The sequence below is a fragment of the Engraulis encrasicolus genome, chromosome 3 (genome assembly GCF_034702125.1).
Source record: "Engraulis encrasicolus isolate BLACKSEA-1 chromosome 3, IST_EnEncr_1.0, whole genome shotgun sequence".
NCBI classification, from domain to species: domain Eukaryota; kingdom Metazoa; phylum Chordata; class Actinopteri; order Clupeiformes; family Engraulidae; genus Engraulis; species Engraulis encrasicolus.
The window spans coordinates 46,403,121-46,426,970 of NC_085859.1; the positions used below are offsets into that span (position 1 = coordinate 46,403,121).

At 43.9% G+C, this 23,850-nt stretch overlaps 1 long non-coding RNA gene across 1 annotated transcript; it reads left to right on the forward strand.

Annotated features, from left to right (window-relative positions):
• The first annotated feature begins 411 nt into the window (after positions 1 to 411).
• Positions 412 to 2,169, forward strand: LOC134445462 (uncharacterized). Its single transcript, XR_010034265.1, has 4 exons — positions 412 to 482; positions 717 to 790; positions 1,393 to 1,447; positions 1,705 to 2,169. It is a non-coding gene; the product is annotated as an uncharacterized LOC134445462 (long non-coding RNA).
• Positions 2,170 to 23,850: the final 21,681 nt, after the last annotated feature.

A 23,850-nucleotide genomic window follows, 5' to 3' on the forward strand; every position in this document is an offset into this window, starting at 1 on the left:
AAATGATTTGTCTAAACATTTATAAGGCTGGTATTATCTCCGTGTTCAATCTGGTCAAGCAGATGAGGGGCCTTCATTTACTGCCGACATAGATGAGGTTCTGATCAAGATGTGATGCAACGCCCATGCTCAACCTGGAGGAAGGAGGTTCTCCCGGAGCCAGCAATTCCAGACTTCCAGAACAGATGGCACTTTTTGATGCCAGCGAGGTAAATGTAGTGTAGTTGACTGGACTGTCACTGGACTGTCACTGGACTAAACCAGTGACATTCTTATCTTTTGGTGTTGTCGTCAATGCCATTAACCTGCCACAACCCCTGTTGTCTTTTTACAGATCAATTTGGAATTCATGTAAATTGCCACTGTACCTCTGACCTCAATTCTTTGGTGAACTGGACTATCGGGCAAGTATCCGGATCTTCTGTACCGAAGGTGGAGCTGTAGGACGGAAGATCTCTGCCATAATGACCCACATGGGACATGTACGTTTTTGATTCTGGTCTAATCTGAGTTAGAACACCATGGTGACATTTATGTTGATTGTTTCAGATGTTTTTCTTGCCGTTAGAAAAAAAACACTTGACTGCATGGGTTTAGACTTGTGAGCTTTGAGTGGGGTTAAACAAGGTTTTGGGGTGGTCAATGGAGAAATGACTGACTTTGTTGCCCTCAGTACCTGTGTTGGTTTGTGACACATTATGCATACTGTCCTCTAGGATGCCGGCGAACTGTCTGTGTATGAACTTCAGCGACTTGAACATCTTTGAAGATTTCACAAGCATGTGGACATGTAAGAGTTTGCCGCTGCTCTCATTTTCACACATTGCCTCACTTTGTGTCTTCTCCTACTCTACTCTCTCCCTTCTGTTCTTGCCTCTACCTCCTTTTCATACTGTCACTCACCAGTATATCGAAAATAGAACTTTGACATTTAAAATGGCTGTCAAATTTGGTCTTAAAAGTGTATTCTTTTTCTCCATTGCCATGTAACTTCATTCTTACTCCAGACCTGTGTACCATTATTAAGGGGGGGGCTCTTTAGGTCTTAAGAAATAATGTGATGTTTGCTCAAAGTACACCAAATGTCCCTGCTGCCATAGAGCCCACATTTGATTTGATGGTACAAAGTTTACACATTTCAGCAATGCTTGCTCTGAATGTTTGCCCCTCTGCCTGCAACATCTTGAGGAAAGTCCCAACTCTGATCTGATATTAGTGCGATGGACTGTCTCAAAGTTTACAATTAAGTCAACCAATGCACATCGAAGCATTTTTTTTTAAGTTGAAAGATGAAGTTCAGCATCCCTTGTGAATGGAAAATCACCACTGTTTGGATTGCTACCAATTCAGTGTAGTGATACAGTGGATCTAATAATTTCTTTCTGTCAAAAGGCAGCAGAGGATCTCCGGACTCGGGATGCAAGTGAGGCCAAAGCAAGATAATGAAGTAAGTCATAAAGCACTGCATTTTCAAGCATGACTCCCCCCCCCCAATTAATTGAACAGAAGTTTTGCAGTCAGGATAGGGGTAATGGGAGATGAGGTTGGAATGGGGAAATGAATTGTCTTCTTTCTTTGGCCAACAGGTGACTTTTTTTTTTGATTGCAAAGTGCCTGGAAGACAAGTCTTTTGAACTTATTTCGCACCTAAATCTTTGTAGTTCTTCCGTTAAATCATTCTTTTTTCCCTTTGCTATGTTCCAGGACCTTGAATGCAGACAGGCCGAGGCAGACACTGCTGAGAAGACCATGGGCATCTACACAGTCCGGACAGAGGGTGATGGTCTAGGTGATGCATGTTTTGAAGATGTCTGTGTGGCACTGGACGGTGTGAGTTCTCCAGAGCCTGCGGAGTGTCGGCCATGCATGTGTTGGGCTTTATGAACGAATCTATGCACCAACTTGAGCTATCCAAAAAGACTGCGAAATATACATACATTTGAGGGTTACCAGAAAGTTCTGATGGACCTGTACTCAAGCAAGCTTGAAATAGCTCCTGTGATTCAGTGGCATACACGCCTGTTAGACTCTCACTTCGCTTCCGCTCACACTGCCGCAGTGGCATTGGTTGTGACCCGTAGATGGTCGACCAGGGGAAAAAAACTATAAAACTCATGATATTTTTGTCTTCGACCAAGTGGTCAGTGTGGAGGAGTTTGAGGTTTTTTTTATTTTTTTAATCCATGTCTGCTGTCGGCCACATACACACAACTGTTGCCCACACACCAGCGGCCTATACTACAAAACTGGTTCAGGATACGTTAAGGTTAAGTTGAGAGTGAAATCAACTAATAGAAGAGCCCAGAGTACTTATTTTCTTTAGAAAGGCTCTTAGATGATGAGATAAAGGTATTAGATGATTTACCTAACTTAGTAATAGGCCCCTGGTGAACTATTCTGTACACAAACCAGCTGAACTAGTGTGCCCGCTCACTTGGTTGACTACGTGTATTGGCTGCCTAAGTACACCTGCTGAACTTTTGTTGCACCCACAAACTTGGACTGTTGGCTGTGTGCACACGCCTATTGGGACTGTTGTACTTAATGCCAGCTGAAGTATTGTGTGCGCACACCTGATCTTTTTCTTGTGTACTACACACCTGTGGGACTGTTTCGCCCACGCACGCTTGCGTGGCCATTTGTGTTAACCTTTTGCGCCCGCAAGTCACACCAACACACTTACCCAACTTTTCTGTCTTTCAACTTGTGTTCAGATGAGTTGTTTGTGTAAAAAATGTTTGTACAGTATATAGAAATGTACTGTGTTCTTTGTCAAGACACCTGTGTGATGGATGGTGAACATGGTGTAATTTCTGCCTTATTTTCCCTTTCCTTGGTTTTTCTTATTATACAGGGTGTTTGTTAAAATGTTTTTTGCATTAGCTAACTGGTCAGGAGCATACTGACCTCAGCATACTGACCATTTTGCTTTGAAATTACTTTGAACTTTTGGTCTTACTCCAAGTGTGCAGGGACCTATACTACAAAGCTGGTTCAGGGTAAGTTAAGGTGTAAATCATCTAATATTACATCTAATAATAAGAAAATGAGGACTCCAGGCCCTTCTATTAGGTAATTTACCTCTTAACTAAACCTTAAATTATCCTGAACCAGCTTTGTAGTATAGATCCAATTGATTTTGCAGGTTTGGATTCTTTGAAGTAAGCTGCATGTGAAGTACCGTATTGTTTTTACTTTTGGTATTGTGAATAACCAACTACTAAATAATAATCACTTCGTGATTTAACGTATGACTCTGTTTTTGGGATCCCTTGCTGTGTCCAAGTGGCTAGGTGTTGCACTGATGATTTGTGTTGCAAATAAATAAGCTTTATTTGAAAAAAGTTGTGTGTATCATTTCAGATTTATTTGGTTGGTTTATATAAAGATTAAGTAATTAAAATGTATGCATTTTTGTCATCTATTAAATTGCATAAATCTTATTCATTCTAAATGCATGCAATTTTGTCATCTATTAAATTGCATAAATCTTATCCATTCTAAATGCATAAGTCTTATTAATACTAAATGCATAAATTGTGGGTTATAGGTTTCAAATGAATAGGATTTATTCAATGAATTTCTATACATCCTATAGGTCTTGGTTTTCAGGATTGCATAAAACTTAGCTATTCAAAATGTATGCATTTTTGTCATTAATCAAATTAATTAAATCTTATGTTTTGGGGCGAATTATTTCTGTGAGTGTAGGCCATGTTTCCTGTGTGCTGTTGGACAAAAGGTAGAGGTAGAGGACAGAACTTACAAAGTTGAGGAATGATGAAAGGTCATGGCATGCATAGACAGTAACATGTAGTGTTAATTCAACAATTAGAGTCGCTCGCTGGTAACACTTTATATTAAAATCCGCTTATAAAGACTTAGTAATCAATTAACTTATGATGAACAAAACATTAACAAAACCTTTTTATTATTAGCAACATTTTGTTCATACTTTATAAAATATCTACAAATAATATGTTCACGATTTCACAAATCTTTTAACAGAGTAGTATTAGTCATTTAGAAACAATTTGTAAATGTTTGATGAATATGAAATATTAACTTAACATTTACAAACATTTGCAAGTCATTTACAAACATTTGCTAATGCGTTCTTCATCATTTGTTCATTATTTACTAAATGTTATGAATGCTTTATAAACAGATATTAATATAAAGTCTTACCGAGTCGAGTCGCTTTAACGTCTCATAGAGTGACGTTGTCACCAGTGTACCCTGTCAGTGTTGAATTAACACTACATTCTTTACTGTGTTTATTTTGATTGATTGTGAAGACAGAGGGAAGCACTGAAAGTCATTGTTTATAGTAATGAAACTCTTAAAACCGCTTCTTTACTCGCTAAAGTAATTTATGCTGTGGCATTCTAGGTTTTCAAAACATGTCAAAATGTCAGTTCCTACTTCAGAAAATTAGTTTTCAATTTTTTCTAAATTACCCTTCCTATTTCCTTTGTCATCTGAATATCTCAACTGTCAAAACTATTCTCCTGAGCTTCAAGCAGTTTCATGTGTCCTTCAGATCATGTATTGGCAAAAACCCATCAATACATGAACAAGCCCCTCAAACATTCTTCCATTCTGTCTATAGCCTACATAGCAAAGCTTCCTTTATATCTGAAACTGTTGGAAGAAAGCACACAGATATAGTATAAGAAAGGCACACACAGTACAGTGCAGCTTTAAAATGTGTATTTATACAAAATATATAAAAAAGCTCAAGGCAGCAGAGCCTTTCGCTCATATGTCTCTCTCTGCCAGACCAATGGACAAATGTTCTCGCTAATTGGACCCCTAGGGAGCTGGCCAGTGTCATGTGACTAGCTCCTGTATCCGTGGTACTGTCAGGGGCGCTGACAGCTTTGGTCAGGCCCAGGACAAAGTTATCTGAAAGGGCCCCCCAGCCCAAAAGATACAATGTAATGTGGATCCAATTATGGCCCCCCTCTTTTCCTGGGCCCTGGGACAACTGTCCCCTTTGTCCCCTCCTATCGGCACCCCTGGGTACTGTAGCTAGTGCTGCACTGAGACAAGTAAAGGCTTGCTGGAGAGAGATGCACGTGATGCAGTTGTACTGTTCATAGCAGCACTGCTACCCCTTCAAGATGAGGAAGATGAAACATGCAACACACAATCACATATACGTACACATACTGCATGCAAACACACACATACACAGACACACACATACACATATGTACAAACACAAACACACACACACACACACACACACACACACACACACACACACACACACACACACACACACACACACACACACACACACACACACACACACACACACACACACACACACACACACACACACACACACACACACACACAGTGCAGTGGCAACAAAACATAGGCTAACAAAACATGAACAAAACATAGGCTATCTTATCCAGTCATTACACAGGGAAAAAACAGTTAGGGGAGCATTTAAAGGTGGTGAATAATTGATAATTGAAATATATCTCAAATCGTCTGAGGCTTGATCATTTCTGTTAAACGTCGTGATGGAGGTCCAGCGTAATTGAACCATCAATTATGCTCATGAGTCACAATAATGGCCGTGCAGACACAAAGGAGGAGAGAAGCCAAAGATGGCCGCCGAGAACACCCTATTACTGTGTGCTGCATGAATATCAAAAAACAGGCCTGCCTTTGTAGCCAGTGTGTGTGTGCGTACATGTGCGTACGTGTGTGTGTGTGTGTGTGTGTGTGTGTGTGTGTGTGTGTGTGTGTGTGTGTGTGTGTGTGTGTGTGTGTGTGTGTGTGTGTGTGTGTGTGTGTGTGTGTGTGTGTGTGTGTGTGTGTGTGTGTGTTCGTGCTTTACAGTAATGTGTGTGTGTGTGTTAGTGCATGCGTTCGAGGTGTCATGTGTGTGTGTGTGTGTGTGTGTGTGTGTGTGTGTGTGTGTGTGTGTGAGTGCGTATCTGTGTGTGTGTGTATGTGTGTATGTGTGTGTGTGTGTGTTTGTACCACCATGGCATTCATTGGCAGGCACGCTAAGGAAGTGCATTCATCCATTTGTTGCAGGCAGGTAGGCCACTGGTCTGTTTTATTAAATAAAAAAAATCCTCTGAGGTAATATAATTGAATTACTCATAGCTATGAGGGCCATGGACAGCTTTTGTATTCATGTTCAAATTTATTTAAGAATCTGTGTTGGGTGCATACATAGATGGGTGGATGGATAGATGGATAAATGGATGGATTGATGGATGGATGGATGGACGGACGGACGGACGGACGGACGGACGGACGGACGGACGGACGGACGGATGAACGGACGGATGGATGGATGGATGGATGGATCGAACTCCCTGCAATCAGTCTCAAAACCCTTGATCAGTTTGTCCCACGATCCCCACATGCAATATGCATACTAAGAGCAATATGAGGCTGGTTTTAACTCTCAGAAAATCATAGCCCGTAAGTGACTCCAATATGTCTCCAAACCATTTAGCTCATCCCCATGCGGCATGGATAATGTACTGTATGTTAGCAGTGGTGTGTTAGTGTGTAGACTTAATTGTTTTGGCTTTCAAGACATGTAATCTGTGTGGGGGTGCCTTTCAGGGACAGCCACGTGAATACGAAGGCCCAGGGCTGGACTGGCCATCTGACATAGCATTTCCCAGTGGGCCCCACACTCTTGTGGGCACCTCATTTCAGAAATGTACATTTGGGGTTTTTTGTTTTTTTAAATTACATTTCTGAAATTAGGGGCTACAAGGGTGTGTGGCCCACCAGTGAGTTAGTTCTGTGCTGCTAATTATGAAGGGCCCCTAATCTAAAAGTGCCCGGGCCCCATTTCTCCCCTAGACCAGCCCTGCGTAGGCTGGTAGTGTTATTGATCCTATACGACTTGAGTGCTGAAATACCGGCTCATTGTACTGTTTAAAGGGGCCCACATCCTCTCCTCCCTCCTTGTCTGAAATGCTTCCATACTATATCATTACATCACTTCCCCCACTGAGAGGTTAGGTTAGGTTAGGTTAGGTTTCTTTATTAGTCTCCACGAAGGAGAAATTTGCTTTGGAGACAGGGAGGTTGCAGCATCATAAAAACACATAGAACACATAGGACACATGACACCAACACAGAAAAACAAACAACAGTAAAACAATAGAGGAAAAACAATAATTAGCCTCTGTCACTTTAAAAGCCCTGGTAAAGCAGGCAGGCATAACAGCCTTGACCTACACTCCCAGAGAGTGGCGCCATTATTTCAGAATGCTAAATTATATAGCCGGCGACACATTGCTTTTGAGGCGTTCGCTCCACTTTTCATGGGTGCTCAATGCTTATTTGAACAGTGGCTTGTGTAAATACACATTCATATACTGTACATATTTTATTATGTGCATCATTGCTTGAACATGAACACTCAGCCTTCTTGGAAGCCAAGTGTGCTGCTTGACATTTCAATTGACTGCTGCAACGGCATACAACAGCCTGTGTAGTAGAGTTGCGTCATGTACGGTATAAGGCACCTGTTGACACAGTCTCTTAATGCAATCACTTGGAAGAGTGTTTAATTGAATGTAAAAGGGGAAGAAAAATGTGAACCACTTGAACGAAACCAATAGCACCTTCTCAGTGGATCTCAGTTTGTCTGTAAAGGTCAAATTCAACATGCATGTACTTCTACTTCTTCCAGGTTGGGCACAGCTGGCAAGATGTGCCCAGTTCTGCTACAAGCCAATTCAGAAATGTTTGTACAAAAGTGTAGCTGCGCCCATGGTTGGAGTGGGGGAGTAATATGGCCCGGGCACTTTTGGCTTAAAGGGGCACCTCATAATTACCAGGGCAGAACTGACTCACTGGTGAGCCCCGCACCCTCGTGGGCCCCTATTTAAAATGTTTTCGTTTGTTTGTATTTCTGAAAATAGGGGCCCACGAGGGTGCGGGGCCCACCGGAGAATACCTGCTATGCCAGATGGCCAGTCCAGCCCTGGCTGCGCCGTGTTCACATATCTCACTGATCCCGGGTATTACAGGTGGAATCAAATTATTCAATCAATTTTCTGTTTGACCTTCATGCCAAATCGCAGCCGTGTACACTCATGTAATTATCTGTATTGCAACATTATATATTTATTTTTATTTTATTTATTCATTTTTTGGCCAAAGCTAATTTAATGTTATCAGTGTTGATTAACTATCACACGTCTTTGATGGCAGCCTAATGTATGTAAACACCTCCATAAACATGTTTCATTTCAACCCACTCAACAGTCACTCCCACGCCACTTCTTCCCACTCCACAGTCACCCATCCGACACGCATGCACGCACATACATACGCAGGCATGCATGCACACACACACGCACACACATGCCCATATACACGCACACAGTCTCCCCCCCCCTTATATCTTATGTCATATATCTTATACAGTGTATATGTATAGGCCTATGTATATATATATATATATATATATATCTCCACTGAACAAATAATGGCTTTTCAATCATTTTTGCCTTGACACTGTGTAAAATGGCTCATTAATGACTTAATGAATCACGCCATAAAGCTGTGGCTATCCCTCTGCGCCGCGCCTATATGTGCCTGTCACTTTAACTGATCCCGGCAGCTGGCTTTTGATATACAGGCCCAATCTAATTGTGCTCAGACCAGGTTTTATGGCGTTTGAAAGGAAAGGCATTTATATTAGCGGCTGTTTGGGAGCTGTGGACTGGTCGTGCGACGTTCCTTCCCACCCTCCATTCCTCACGCCGCCATCGCATCAACCATGCTGTGGGAAGGAGCTGTGCTTTAAAAAAGTAATGATGGAGAGCGTGGAGAAAGAGATTAAAGTTAAAGGGGAGCTAATAATGGGGGAAAAAGTTTTTGACCAAAAATGAAGAAATTCAGAGAATGTATGTGATGTAGTGTGACTCAGCAGAGGCATGCTGGCAAAATGTAATATTCCGGCACAGAAAATAGCTATCTTAGCATTTCCATTGTCTGGTGGGGTAGCCTGCATTTATTCTCTCTCTCTCTCTCTCTCTCTCTCTCTCTCTCTCTCTCTCTCTCTCTCTCTCTCTCTCTCTCTCTCTCTCTCTCTCTCTCTCTCTCTCTCTCTCTCTCATTCTCTCTCTCATTCTCTCTCTCTCTTTGGGAATTAATCTAAAACCTGCTTAACTTGTATCCCCCATTACATCGTGATTTTTTCCCCCGTTTTGTTTGTTTTGTTCTTCAAATGTGCATTCAGCTGCACATTCTACTCTTTGTTTATTTACAAGGAGCTTTCATTTGGATTACTTGTCATTTACACAGTGGGACTAATTTCACTCAAAGCATTAATTTTCAACCAGACCTTGGAGAATTGTAATGCTTAAGTATCAATGCTTGACAACTCAGCTTGATCCTGAAGGAGGGAAGTACAGAAGCAGCATGTCTTCCAGGCTTCCTGGGAGGAATTCATTATCCCATGGAGTCAGGGCTCTAAATTAACTTTTTCACCACCAGGGTGAAAAGGCCCACTGGGAAATGTCTGCCAGATGGCCAGTCCAGCCCTGGTTGACGTCACGACCCGTGCTGTTACAGGTTCCCTCCAAAAAATTTAGTGAATCAGCAGCCTTTTCTCGACAGCATTACACATCGAGAGAACCATAATATCAGCTGAAATAGTAAGCTAGAAAGTGGGGATGCATAGTAAGCATTTATTTTTTCAATCAAATATTTGACAGCATCTGCAATTGGATATTTTGAGGGCTGGACTGCACGGTTATGTGGAAGGGAACATGCAGTGTATGTAAGAATAGAACCTGGAATGATAGTGGAAGTGTTATGTCTATAATAGGGTGGATTACCTATCAGTGATTATATTAGGGGATGCTTTGTTTAAATGGACTGCTATACATCTAAATGAGTCTCTAGCCTGCTAATAGCACTGACCCTATTAGCTTAACCCCTGACCCAGCTTGTAGCTCAGCTAAACAGGTTGGCCAGACAGGAGAGGGACACAATTTTTTATAGGGCTTCTCCAGGTAGGTACATAAACCAGACTAAATGTGAGATTGGATATATAATATAGTCTGGCCCCGATGAACGATACATCCAAAGATTGTTGATGAGAACAAGCTGTTGTCTTTCAAACCATGTCTGTGCCTATAGGCCAAAACTCTGACCAATCAGCGCAACTGACAATTACTACCATCAAAGAACTTGGATCCTCGTTTTATAGCCTGTCTGTTCTTAAACATGAATAGGTGTAAAACATCTTCCTGAACACATTTCAACGAAGTCTAATTCTTCCAAAACTGACGTCAAACAAGAGCTGTTCAATCATTCTTGTTGTTGTGCTTTCCCCAGCGTAGCAAGCTTCATCATCACTCCTTCAAAACCCCGCCCACTTTGATTCAAAAGGAATTGGTTAGTCAGATTCAGGGCAGACCACTTCGATGGATCGAGGCTAGACCAGACACAAAACATGGGGGGGGGGCGCTAGTTTACTAGGCTAACGTAAACTGAATCACTTTTGGTGGCCAATAGTTTCAACATCGTCAATTTCCAATATGGATAATCAGGGGCAATCCAAGGGGTGGACCGACCAGCAATTGCAGCCTCCATGAAACTCTGCCCCCGATGACGTCACAAAAATCAACATCATTTCACTATCTGAAATTTGGATTAAGCATGTATGCATACATCTTCATTCTCACTGGAGAACAAGCTTCTCGTCATCGTGCCGCTCTCGCAGAGCGGCTGTCCACACGGTGGACTGATCATCAAAGTGCTTCACCGGGACCGCACGGACCACTGCACTCAAGAAACTGAGATAGATTACTCTGCATATTGGGCAAGATCGCTGGCCGTGGTGCTGAAGTACTGCCACAGTCGAGAAATGTCTATGCAGTAAACATTCCCGAACTCGGGAGTACGGGGCGCCACAGAGAGCTCGGGCAGTATCTGCACCCGCAGATATGTGCGAACTCTGAGCAGACTCTCCCCAGCGGATGATGGCCGGAGAGCAATGGAGCGAGGTGAACTGGGAGGAAGCTAGGGCAATACGGCAGACGAAACGATCGAACAGCGGCGGAAGGGAGGCAAACGGGGAGATGGTGGGTGAGAGCGAGAAAGAACATTTCTGACTGGAGACAGGTGAGCGGAGAAGAAAGGCTGTACAGTTAATCAAGGGGTGTTCAAATTTCAGTGTGCTGAAATTCCACTGAATGACGGCAGAGCGGAGAATGACATGCAGCTGGTTAAATAGGCGTGCTCATCTCTTCGTGCTGAATTCAGACAAATGACAGCTGAGCTGAGAACAGAATGCAGGTGGTAAATTTGGCATGCCAAATTTCATTTTGCTTCTCCCGAACTTTTGTTTTTAACAAAACGTGCATTATGTTCCCCTAAACGAAATGCCATATTTTGGACACCATTTAAATATTTCAGGATATGAATGATTGAATGATTTAAAATATATGCATTTTTATGGGTCTCTATTGACAGAGACAGTGAAGAGCAACAGGAAATGGTTGGGGAGAAAGAGACAAGGTAGGGTTGGGAAATGACCCATGCCGGATTTAAACCTGGGTGCCCCTCGGTATGCAGACTCAATGTGAGGAGTTTAGCGCACTGTGCCACAGCGACCCCAAATGTAAATTAATATTTTGAGCTTGGAGTGTTCATCGAAGCAGTCCGGATTCCAGACCCCAATGACACCACAGAAATGTACATCAATTGATATTTCCAGTTTGATCCCTTTAACTCTGCATGCAGTACCCTGCAGAACAGTTAGTCAGTTTTGACAAAGATCTCACTTCTCCAAGAAATGTCACCCCATTGTGTTTGTCAGTATTATGAACAATGTGTTTATATGAGGGAAGGATTTTCTAAATCATATTTTCTTCTTGCATAGCAACAAATTAGTGATCAATATCTACATAATTGGCTGCATGAGTTCAATCGCATATGGATAGGAAGGAACGCAATGATGCATAGCTCACATTTGTCTACATGGTGGTGCCATTGAAGATGGACTTGGCTTGTTTTACACTTTTAAGTGTAAATAAGAAACATGTTTATTATTCAGCAGTCGTCTGCTGTAGTATAGTGGGTCAACAAGACAACATATGCCCTAGTCCTAGTGTTAGCCAGGCACACAAGCCATGTCTTCTCATTCATTTATTCACTCATTTTTCCATTAGCTGGTTCACTCATTTTGTTTATTAATTTGTTTGCTTGAAATTAAATGGCTTGTGATGTGACTACCGTTCTCATGTGCTGCAATTATTAATAGTAATGGTGTGATTTCAATTCCTTTTTTTTGCACAGGACTAAACAGAGCTCCCATACCAACCCAACATCTCCCACCCACAGGGAAGCCGACAGAGGGGGACAAAGGGGACAGTTGTCCCGGGCCCAGGGAGTGCCCAGGGAGTGTCTCGGGCCCTTGTATGTACTGGGCTGTGGGGCCCTTTCAGACGACTTTGTCCTGGGCCCAGCCAAAGCTGTCAGCGGCCCTGCCCACCCAACACCACTTTACCCCACCCCGTCCCCGTCACCCGATCACCCACTCTTCGCAATGCAGCATTAATAAACATGCGTATGCAAGACGCGCAAGAAGGCGCAAGAAAACACTCTCTCAGGTCATCTGTGAAGCAATTAGATGCCTCCCCAGGACTAGACATGAGTGGCAGGGAAAAGCCAAGTTCACTGGAGTTCTCACAGGGGCGGAGCTATAGGGAGGGCGAGCAGGGCACTTGTCCCTGGGCCCAGGGCCCTCTTGTAGTGGGAGTGGGAGCGATGGTGGGAACTCTATTGTGAGCTTGGCAAGCTGTATAGGGGACCCTATAAGTGTTCTTGCCCTGGGGCCCTGTGTGCAATTGTTCCGCCACTGAGTTCTCATCCTGTATTCAAAACCCCCCACCCCCCAGCCACACACACACACTCACACACAGACGTGCACGTGCCCACACACACACGCACATGCACATGCACATTCACACACACACACACACACACACACACACACACACACACACACACACACACACACACACACGCACGCACGCACGCACGCACGCACGCACACACACACACACACACACACACACACACACACACACACCCACACCCACACACACACACACACACACATTCAGTACTTGCTGGCCACTAAACATTGAATGATTTATGCAATTTCATTGTTATGATCTGCTATATAAGTAATTGTTTATATTGTTATAACCTATAGCATAATGGTGAGTAATGATTTGACAATATCTGATAAGACATACTGTATTACTTTTCAGTCGTAAAAACATCTGTCACTGACTACGCTGTGGTGTATAATAGTGATATAATTTGGAATTTATAGCATAGAATTGATCTTCTAAACGTGTTACCTGTTACTGTTTTGATTTTTTATGAAGAGCTTTCAAATAATGGCAAATGATTGACATGCAAGCACACAAACACATTGAGCAATATAAACAAAAAAAAAATTGCATTCGCTGACTTCACAGCATTTCCATTTCAAATATGTAATTTGTAATCTTGTCACTTTGCATTGCTCTCGTCTAGATGTGAGTTTGAAAACAATCAGTCTGTCTGCTATTCTTTCACTCAGCACATCAGGAGGGCTCTTACACCATTGTGAACTACACCCATCGCCCGGTGTCTGTTTATCTGTCTGTCTCACTTGACTGTTTTGCGCCAATGTGATTTGTCAGAGCCATCTGTCAAGGTGTGTGGATGTGAGTTTACTCCTCAGCCTTACGCAATTTTTTTCCCCACCCTCTGGGAGGCAGAAGCTAGTAGCTACACCCGCCTATAAAACAATGTGTGCCCTTTTCTATCTATCTACCTCCAGTGTTTTCTAACCTTAACACAAACAAACCTGCAGTAGTGAAAAACCAGAGGCACTGCAGGCTGCAGGTCCCAGGCGCAAGTCTCTGTCAATTTAGATGGATGAACACAAGCAGACCTGCACTGGGCAGTCATGGGTGAGCGGTTAGGGCGTCAGACTTGCATCCCAGAGGTTGCCGGTTCGACTCCCGACCCGCCAGGTTGGTGGGGGGAGTAATCAACCAGTGCTGTCCCCCATCCTCCTCCATGACTGAGGTACAGGCGTGGAGTGGCCATCGGGAGATCGGGGACTTGTCCCGGTGGGCTGCGGCCGCGAAATATTTTACATCGGCCGTATTATACTCTCAGCCGGTCCCAAAGTGTACAGCTGCATGGTAATCTCAACTGGTCAACGTCGAATCTATTGCGAACTAGCTACAAATCAGTGCTTAATAGTATGAGAGTTGACTCGACAGTATATATACCGTTTACCCGACAGCAATACCTCAGTGACGGTGTCAAACAGTAAATTGGCCACACCCCTTCTCTACTGATAATGTTCATACATCGTAGATCGCGGAAGTTTACTAGATCTTAGTAACATAGTTTCGTTTTCAGTATTTCAAGAACCTGTGATATTTAGATTGGTTACCAAGGAACGGAAATATTAGTCAGTTGTGATTTATTTTCCGATTTCCACATGACTGTTACAGTTTTACAGTCTGCCACTCCAGATTCACTTGTTCTGTGGTTATTGACTTGGGTTACGAACATACTCCACCAAGTGGTAAGGAAGTGAACTGCAGCTAAGCAGGAAAACACGTTGTACATGTTTTGATGGCATTGGTTTGTTAGAACTAGAGGTATATCTCATTACAGTCGAAATAATGGTATATCAAACATACATTTATATATGGCACATATAGGATGTAGCCTATGTAATGTCTGAAGAAATGGAAGAAAATAATTACCACACAAGAAGATTCTGATGTGAGCAGTGCTGGGTGTGTAGCCTAAACTGTGGATTAAAATGTAATTGCAAGAAACAAAGACATTTGTTGCGACGAAGACAGCGTTTTAAGGTAGGCCTACACCGTTTGGTTATACATTTTGTTGACTTATTGTGCTTTGAAGTAGCTAGGTTTGGCTTATTTGCTGCATGGTGGGTTTATTGCACAATGTAGACAGACTTTTTGTAAACTATAGGCTACTATACTATATTTTGTAAGCCTACTCTTCTAAAAATCCCCACACTCAAAACTTTGTGCCCATGCTCATCCGTCTTCCTTAAACGATATTTCAATTTCAAACTGTCAAAATGACAGTGGAGTGCACATTTGCATGGAACAGTATGTAGCCTAACCTAGTAGGCCTATGAATGCTTTGGACTGTGATGATGGCTCCAGTGGTGTAGTCTACTTTTTGAAGTGGGTATACTGTATATTTGAGCATTTTTTTATGTGTACTGTATACATTTGTGCTATTGTAAATAATGGATCAATCCATTTTAAGTGGGTATACTGCAATCCCTGACATTTTGAAATGGGTGCGTATACCTGCGTTTTACATAGACTACACCACTGGCTGTGCATTTCATCAAGGTGTAGGCTAAATTCTCCAATTCAGGTTGATATTTTGACTACACTAATGTTCACATGTAGTACGACTGCAGATTTCGTGGCTTTTATGTCTTTTTGGTTAGGAAACCATGTTGTTCGCTTTTTTTGTTTGTTTGTTTTTTTTGTTTGTTTTTTTTTAAAAGAGGGCCGCCAAGGGGAAAATTCTCCCGGTAGGAAAAGGTGGGCCACTCCGCCCCTGCTGAGGTACCCTGAGCATGGTACCGTCCCACGCCACTGAGGGCTGCCCCCTTGCACGGGTGAGGCATAAAATGCAATTTCGTTGTGTGCAGTGTTCACTTGTGTGCTGTGGAGTGCTGTGTCTCAATGACAATGGGAGTTGGAATTTCCCAATGGGCTTTCACTTTCACTGCACCTTCGTAACAGTTAGCGCATGAGAAATAAGGCAACTGCTGCTCACACACACGAGCAGGGCAGGTGCCTTAGAGCAGTGGTTCTTAACCTTTTTTGTAAACGCCCCCCTTTGCCTGTGCCCAAGAGAAGCTGCGCACCCCCAACCCAAACTTCCACATGTGTATACGCACAAAAAATATAACAATTAATTACAATGATTCTTGTTTGAGATTAATCAATACCTTAATGACTTTACATGGGGACCAAACGTTTTAATTTGTATTAATTGTAATGTTCACTAGCAGAATTTTGGTCATAACCTCAACACAAACAAAATTTCGCGCACCCCCTGAAATCTCTGGCGCACCCCCAGGGGGTGCCCGCACCCCAGGTTAAGAACCACTGCCTTAGAGGATAGGCAGGGACAAACGGGTATGCTGACCTGGGTGCAGGGAGATAGAGGGCCCAGAATTGGGTGCCCATTACATTTTGGGTAGGGGGTAGGGGGCCCTTTCAGATGACTTTGTCCTGGGCCCAGCAACAGCTGTCAGTGGCCCTGCACGCAGGTGCCTTCAAGGAAGCCACGAGGAGCATGGAGGAGCACCATCCCCATAATTGGGTCCTCATTACATTTAATGTATTGGGTGGGGATGCCCTTTCAGATGACTTTGTCCTGGGCTTAGCAAAAGCTGTCAACGGCCCTGCACGCCATGAGAAATAAGACAACTGCTGCTCACACACACGCGCACGTAGGTGCCTTCAAGGTAGCCATAGGAAATAAGTCAACTGCTGCTCACACACACACATGCAGGTGCCTTCAAGGAAGCCACGAGGAGCAGGGAGGAGCACCACCACCTCTTGTCTTTCTGGAGTTTTCCGTGGCATGCCTGAGCAACAGCGGCGAGGTGAGGCGCGGGCCCTGACAGTTAGAACCTGCTGAATTAATGATGGCGAGCGGAGCGCTCGACCAACCATTTCATCCCCGACCAAGGGGGATTAGGCCTATCACATGCTTTGAGGTGCCTGACAGAAGATGGCTTAGACATGCTTAGACATGCACAGATGGGATTGTGATAATGATCCCAGCTGCGCTTTCGCTCACCACCACCTAGGTGCTTTACATTGACTTTGTGGCAGTCAAACGTTGCTTGTGTGTAGTACAGTACACATGTGGTGACTTGACTTCGGGCTACTATCGATCTCTCATGAGATATTCCACATCAAAACAGACAATTAAGGTCCTATCAAATCAATTTGAGTCCTCATTTCAATTATGTTTAAAATGCTTCATACACTGATGATGTCCCAGAGAAACAGAGAGCCATTTGTGTCTCAAGAGAGGCTCATCTGAATTTTAATTATCGTAACCAAATTCCACTGTGCAAAGATAGTATTTACTTGTACATCGAATACGGTATGTGAAGAACATCACTTGTCTCATGGCTTGTGCTTTTTATTATTCAGTGTTATCATAGTGTTCATTATGACATTGTAATTGTGTGTTGAACTATTAATTCACATGTCATAGTCAATATCAGTCAGAACATATATTGTTTCACTGTCTTTCGTTAAGTTCTGTTCCACTGTCCTATGCAACTTGCTTTTATCGTCAAGCCAAGTTCGAAAAAATAAAACAATGAGAATCAAATTCCAGATTGGATCATGTCCAACAGCTGAGTAGCCCAAGGGGGTAATTATGTTTTATGACAAGCGTGCACTTCTGTGAGAACTACTAACAAGATGCTAAAACTCTCCCGTTCTTCTGTAAAATATGAAAATAATGTGAATATGCTGACACTGGAGTAATTGGACTCCAAACTCCAAGATCCACACCACTGAGTAAGAACTGTATTGTGCACGCAACCAGGGAAGATGAAGGGGGGGGGGCAGAGGGGGCCCAGCATTGGGTCCATATTACATTGTTTGTATTGGGTTTGGGGCTTTTTCACATGACTTCATCCAAGGCCCGGCCAAAGCTATCAGCGGCCCTGGTGCACACACCCAGGGAAGCTGAGCGGGGAGACAAAGAGGTCAGTTGCCCCAGGCCCAAGGGGTGTGTGTGTCAGAATTGGTTGGGTCCCCATTACATTGTATGTATTGAGAGGGGGGCCCAGATTATTTTATTAGCAGCCCCTGCCTACAACTGCTGGTGAGCTGTTACGGCCTGCATGCATGCGTGTGAATGTTCTTACTGTATAATGTTATGATACTGTATATATTCCCTGGACCATAAATAGCATTACCCGTATACTTTTGACAGGTTTTACTCTTCCCTGAAAATGACCACGGGGGGCAACAACACCATCAAGTAGATATGGCTGCACTGGATCCGACTAATAGCCTCATGCACGCGATAACAATACAGAAGCTACATGACGCAATCTGACAAATACAGTAGGAATCACTCTCCACCCCCCAGTGAAGATGTTGCAGGATGTTTACATCACAGATGCACGCACCACTTGCTTGGCTACGGCCTTAATGAAATATACAACTTTATACACGTAGCAGAAGGAATTTATTTCAACAAACAACAAACACGTTTTGTCACTGCCACTGATGGATGTTACACACATGCATGCACACACGCACGCACTCACTCATGGACGCGCGTGCACAAACACACACACACACACAAACACACACACACACACACACACACACACACACACACACACACACACACACACACACACACACACACACACACACACACACACACACACACACACACACACACACACACACACACACACACACACACACAACCTGACTAAGGTGTAAAGAACTTACAATGGCTGCAGTAGTACTGTATAAGATCTTTCCCTCACATCTCTTTGTGTCTTGTTGCATTATAGAGTTAAAATGCCTACTATGTCCAAGCCTGGCGACAACATCCTATGTACTCCACCCAAAAATTTTGGCTCCGCACCTTGTCTGGCGAAACCGTCCTAGCTCGGTTCGCTCACTGTTTACCCAATCAGCAAATAGCTGAGAGTGGTGATGCAGAACTAACCTGCAAAGTCTGTTACTGTTTGTTAAGGTAACACTATTAACACTTTTGCTTTGTTGTTTGTATGCTTTTGCGACACTATATCCTAACAGTCATTCAACAGTCAGTCAAGAGTCAACAGGTGTAGGGGGGTGGGGGGTTTAGTGATGTACTGCGCTAAAGGCCATGTACCATATGAAGGCAATTGACCATGGCAACCCAGTTTCGAATCCGGCCTGAGTCATTTCCAAACCGTTCTCCATCTCTCTAGCCTGATTATTATAGACTTTCAAGTCTCAACGAGACTTAGTCTGACCAAGAGCATAACAATTAACATTTCCCAAACGGCATGGTTGGACCGCCTCACTTGGTTTGCTACTGGTTGTTTGCTTCCCGACAAAGTTGGAGGAGTTCCTGATTTTTCCGGAGCTCAGAAACAATATTTGTATTGCTCCTGGCCTGACTAGGAGCACTAGGAGGGCGCAGCCTGGCTACCATCTCTCTACCCCTCACTTTCCTGTCACTACTTCACTGTCTTGTGAAATAAAGGCACAACATGTCTAAGAATATAATGAGACAGAAATTGGGACATAGAGAATCTTCAATGATCCTGAAGGAAAATAAAATAATGATAGTGAGTAGCAAAATTGCCTAATAGTGAAAATGTCTCATTTAAACTTCATCCTCTTCATTCTGATTATGAAGTAACGCTGCACTCTTATAGTATCTGTAGGCGGTGTCTATTAAAACTAGCATTTTGGAAAAAAAGGGTTCAAAAGTTTAAGAAGTCTCACTTTTCCAGCAAAAGTTCCAGCATATTTATCTGTGACAAGATGCTTTTGGCCAAGGTTCTACATTTTTGTGCGTTCCAAGAATTACACCAGTATGCGATAGCATAGTTGCAGTCCTTTAATTAATGGCCCAAATTAGGATGAGAGGCCCCTGACTTGGCTTTAGCCCTACAGGATCAAAGGTCCTTTGGACACCATTGATCATTACACCAAGGACAAATTCCTCTCTATGGGAGTTTTGCCACACAAAGGGTGCCCCCCTCCTCCCCACCACCAACACTCTCTACTTTCTTGTCCGAAATAGAGGCACAAAAAGACCTACCTAATAAATACAGAACACGCCCGTGCTTTTGCTGAAATCACATACATTACCAGAACAACCACCAGCACATACACATGCATACTTTATGCACAAGCACGTCCTCATGCATGGATGCACTATGCATGTACACGGTTCCCGCTGTACCAAACAAGAGCAGACTGGCTGGCCCCAGAGACAGTAAGTTTTGGGAGGAAACGGATATGATTGATGTGCTGGGTTGTCACAGTGCATCTTTATGAGCACAGGGGGGAGGCACATAATGAGCTTTGGCTTTATGGGTGATTCATCTCGCCACATTGATCATTTCCTAATCACAACGGCGCATCAACGGAGCTCTCCCATGGGTGCTTTTCAGGACGTTTTTTTTGTGTGTGTTTTTTTCTTTTTTTGCCTTATTTTTGAATCGCCAACAGAAGCCATGCCCTTCTTGTTTTGTTTTGTTTCCAAATTGCTGGTTGGAGAGACTAGCGTTACAGCTTACAGCGAAGCAGAGTGAGCAGGAATCTACTTGACCTTTGGTTTGGAATATTCAACTGGCAGGAGGAGAGCCCGGAGCTATAGAGAGGGCAAATAGGACATTTGCCCCTGGGCCGAGGGCCCTCCTGTATTGGTGTTGGGGGCCCTATTGTGAACAAGTCAGGCCTTATGGGGGGGCCCTATCAGTGTTTTGCCCTGGGGCCCTGTGTGTGATTGTTCCGCCACTGAGGAAAGCCCTTTTGGCTTATTGCTGCAGCAGATTTCCACAGTGCTCGATCGTTACAATAGAAACAAAACTCAGCCCTAGAGTCTTGTGTTGCAGTGGTGGGAAGAAGGCAGATTTCTGTGGTTGTGTGATTGAAGTACCCATTTCCACCCCCATATTCATAGACCTTTCCACCAACACCATGTGCTGCTTGCTAAGACTAGATAAAAGATCATGACAAGAGGGTGAAGATGGACCTCCTGAAAACCCTGCAGAAAATGTGCAAGGAGAGTGTGCGGGCGTTAAAAAAGCCCTGTATGAATCAGAGTGTATTTTTTTAAAAGACAAAAAAGCGAACCATATACTCACCAGAGCTGAGGGAATTTTCTTCTCCATGCCCTTCCCTCCCTCTCCACGAATTGAATGGCTTTACATCCTTTAAAACATGCTTTTCAACACAGACTTTGGAGATATTTCGACCTTGACAATATACATTTTTTGAGCATGAAAAACATGTGTCCCTCGTGGAAAATACATTTCCCCTTAAGGCCCAACTAACCCGTTTCCTCATTAGGCATCTCTCAAGTGTTCCCGTCTCCAGACTCAAAACTCAATCTCGCCGCGTCGTAAGATGAATGGAAAATGTATTGTGTAGTAGAGAATCACATTTCATCCAACAACCTTGACCTCTCCACGTTCGCCTGTGCCTCAAAACAAATTTGTATTCAAGCAGATATTTCACTTGTGCAGTCAAATGCTCAATGTAATAGACATTAAGATGAAGTGGAGACACACAAATGCTATATTATTTTGATAATGTTATTTATATTCAAAATGTATTCAATATTTATATATATATATTTCTTATACAGTTGGCAAGCATTTTGGCATTGCTGCTGCTAAATGATCAACTCTATGAAAATATCTTAATTTGCAAACAATTCTACATTTTACACCTACCCCAAAATCCTACACTGAGTGTGTATTTCTCATCTCTTGGACACCTTGTCCATCACTGGGCTGGTAACCTACGAACACCTGCGTCTGTGCTATGAAATCAGTGGGTGTAAAACTGAGTTGTGCTGTGCACTCACTGATGTAGAGGACAGGACATTTCTCTGGCATCATGGTTGCATGCACATCACATCCACAGAGGTGGATTTTCCATCAGGCAAACCTAGGCAATTGCCTAGGGCCCCAACCAAATTGGTCCTCGAAAGGTGCTCCAACTGTCACACCAGTCACAGAGAACACAAAAAATACAGGAGGCTTGATCTTAATTTGTCACTTATGTAAAGTTAAGTAATCGAAGATATGAGACAAAACATTGAAATAGCACAAAATACACAGGATTTTATGTCTATATAATGACTTCTGAGGGCCACCTGTTTGTACTTTGCCTGCTAGGTCCCCAAAATAGCTAAACCCGTCCCTGTACACCCGGAGGCCTCTCTCTCTCTCTGCACACCATACAGCCAGGGCTGGACTGGGGGGCGGGGGGGGGGGGGGGGGGGGGGGGGGGGGGGTGATGGGTTTGGGGGGGCAGGGGGGGGGGGGGGAGTGGATAGGAAATGGGCACTTTTGACTGAAAGGGGCCCCTCATAATTGGTGGTGCAGAACTGACTCACCAGTGGGCCCTGCACCCTCGTGGGCCCCTATTTTTAGAAATGTAAAAAAATATACGTATATATACTGTATATATTTTTTACATTTCTGAAAATAGGGGCCCACGAGGGTGCAGGGCCCACCGGCAAATGCTGGGTATGCCAGATGGCCAGTCCAGGCCTGCATACCACACACCACACCGCCTGTAGGTGCACCAGCTGGACAGCAGGAGCACCACCGTACATGCACACCACACCACACCACACCATGCGCTCAGCTCAGCCATGCTTGTAACATGCTATCCTCCCCCGGCCAGAAAATTGTCTCTCTCTCGCTCATTTGAAGTGGAAGCAAAAAACGCCCAGGCTACACCAGCCAGCAGACTCTCTCCTGCCTGCCTTTCCTGCTGGAAAGCCGACAGGGGGGTGCAAAGGGGTCAGTTGTCGGGCCCAGACAGAAAGGGGGCCCAGAATTCGGTCCTCATATTATTATTGCATGTATTGGGCGAGGAGGGGCCCTTTCAGATGACTCTGTCCCGGGCCCAGCCAAAGCTGTCAGCGGCCCTGCTTGCCTGCCTGCACTGAGACGCCCCAGTGACTTCTAATAAACTAAACTTCAGCCCCATAGGGTTATGGGATGGGTTGAGTTCCACCCCCCCCCCCCCCCCCCCCCCCCAGCCCCAAACAGGCGCTTCTTGTAATTCAGTTAAAATAGGAAGGCCTTTGGGGTATCACGCGAAACAAAAATGTTGTTGTACTACTACTACTACAACTCAGCGAAGTAGCAGTAGTGTCTGGTGTGTAGTTGTCCACTTGCTCCCCTCGGGTTGGACGCTTGACTAGGGGTCTGTGTCTCATTATCTCAGAGTGCTCGTTGTATAGCATGTTGATGCTTTGCTTCACCTCAGTGGCAAACAACATGAGAACCACTACGGGAAAGGGACATTAATTCTACGAGGGTCTCATCCTTAGGCCACACGTGACAGCATTGTGGCAATAGAAGGGGGAAGGGGGTGCTAGGCGAGGCAGACAACTTTATCATTTACCTCAATTATTGCGGAAATTTGTCAGAAGAGAGCCAGGCAGGACAACGGTCGTAAATCATGGGGTGTGTGGAGAAGGTTCCCTCAGGAGGCGTCCATTTTCCTTTGGTGGTAAACAGATCCCTATTGAAATACACGGTTTCATTTTGGATTTATAGCCAAATCTGCCTCAAGCAGCAGCAGCAGTAACGATAGCACACACGGACCCAAGTCCAGTATCCACTCTCATCCACTGTTCTTATTGGCCCTGTGCGTGTACAATATAGAAATATAGGCGGTTGTCACCAAAAGCAGTCAGACCCAGTGTTGGGAGTAACGCGTTACAAAAGTAACTAATTACTGTAATGCATTACTTTTTTGAGTAACGGAGTAATGTAACGAATTACAGGGGAAAAAATCTGTAATATGTCCTCGTTACAATGCAAGTAACGCGCACATTACAACGCACTTTTTCACCTAATTTTTGTGTGGGTATTTTGTTTTCTTAATACAATGTTCGCGGGTCACCGCAAGATCAGCTATTGCATTTGATAGCCTACATCCGCGCAGAGATTTTAAAGTTCCACGCAGAACATTGAACTTCAAATGGCAGGCTGACAGGATGACCGAACCAGAT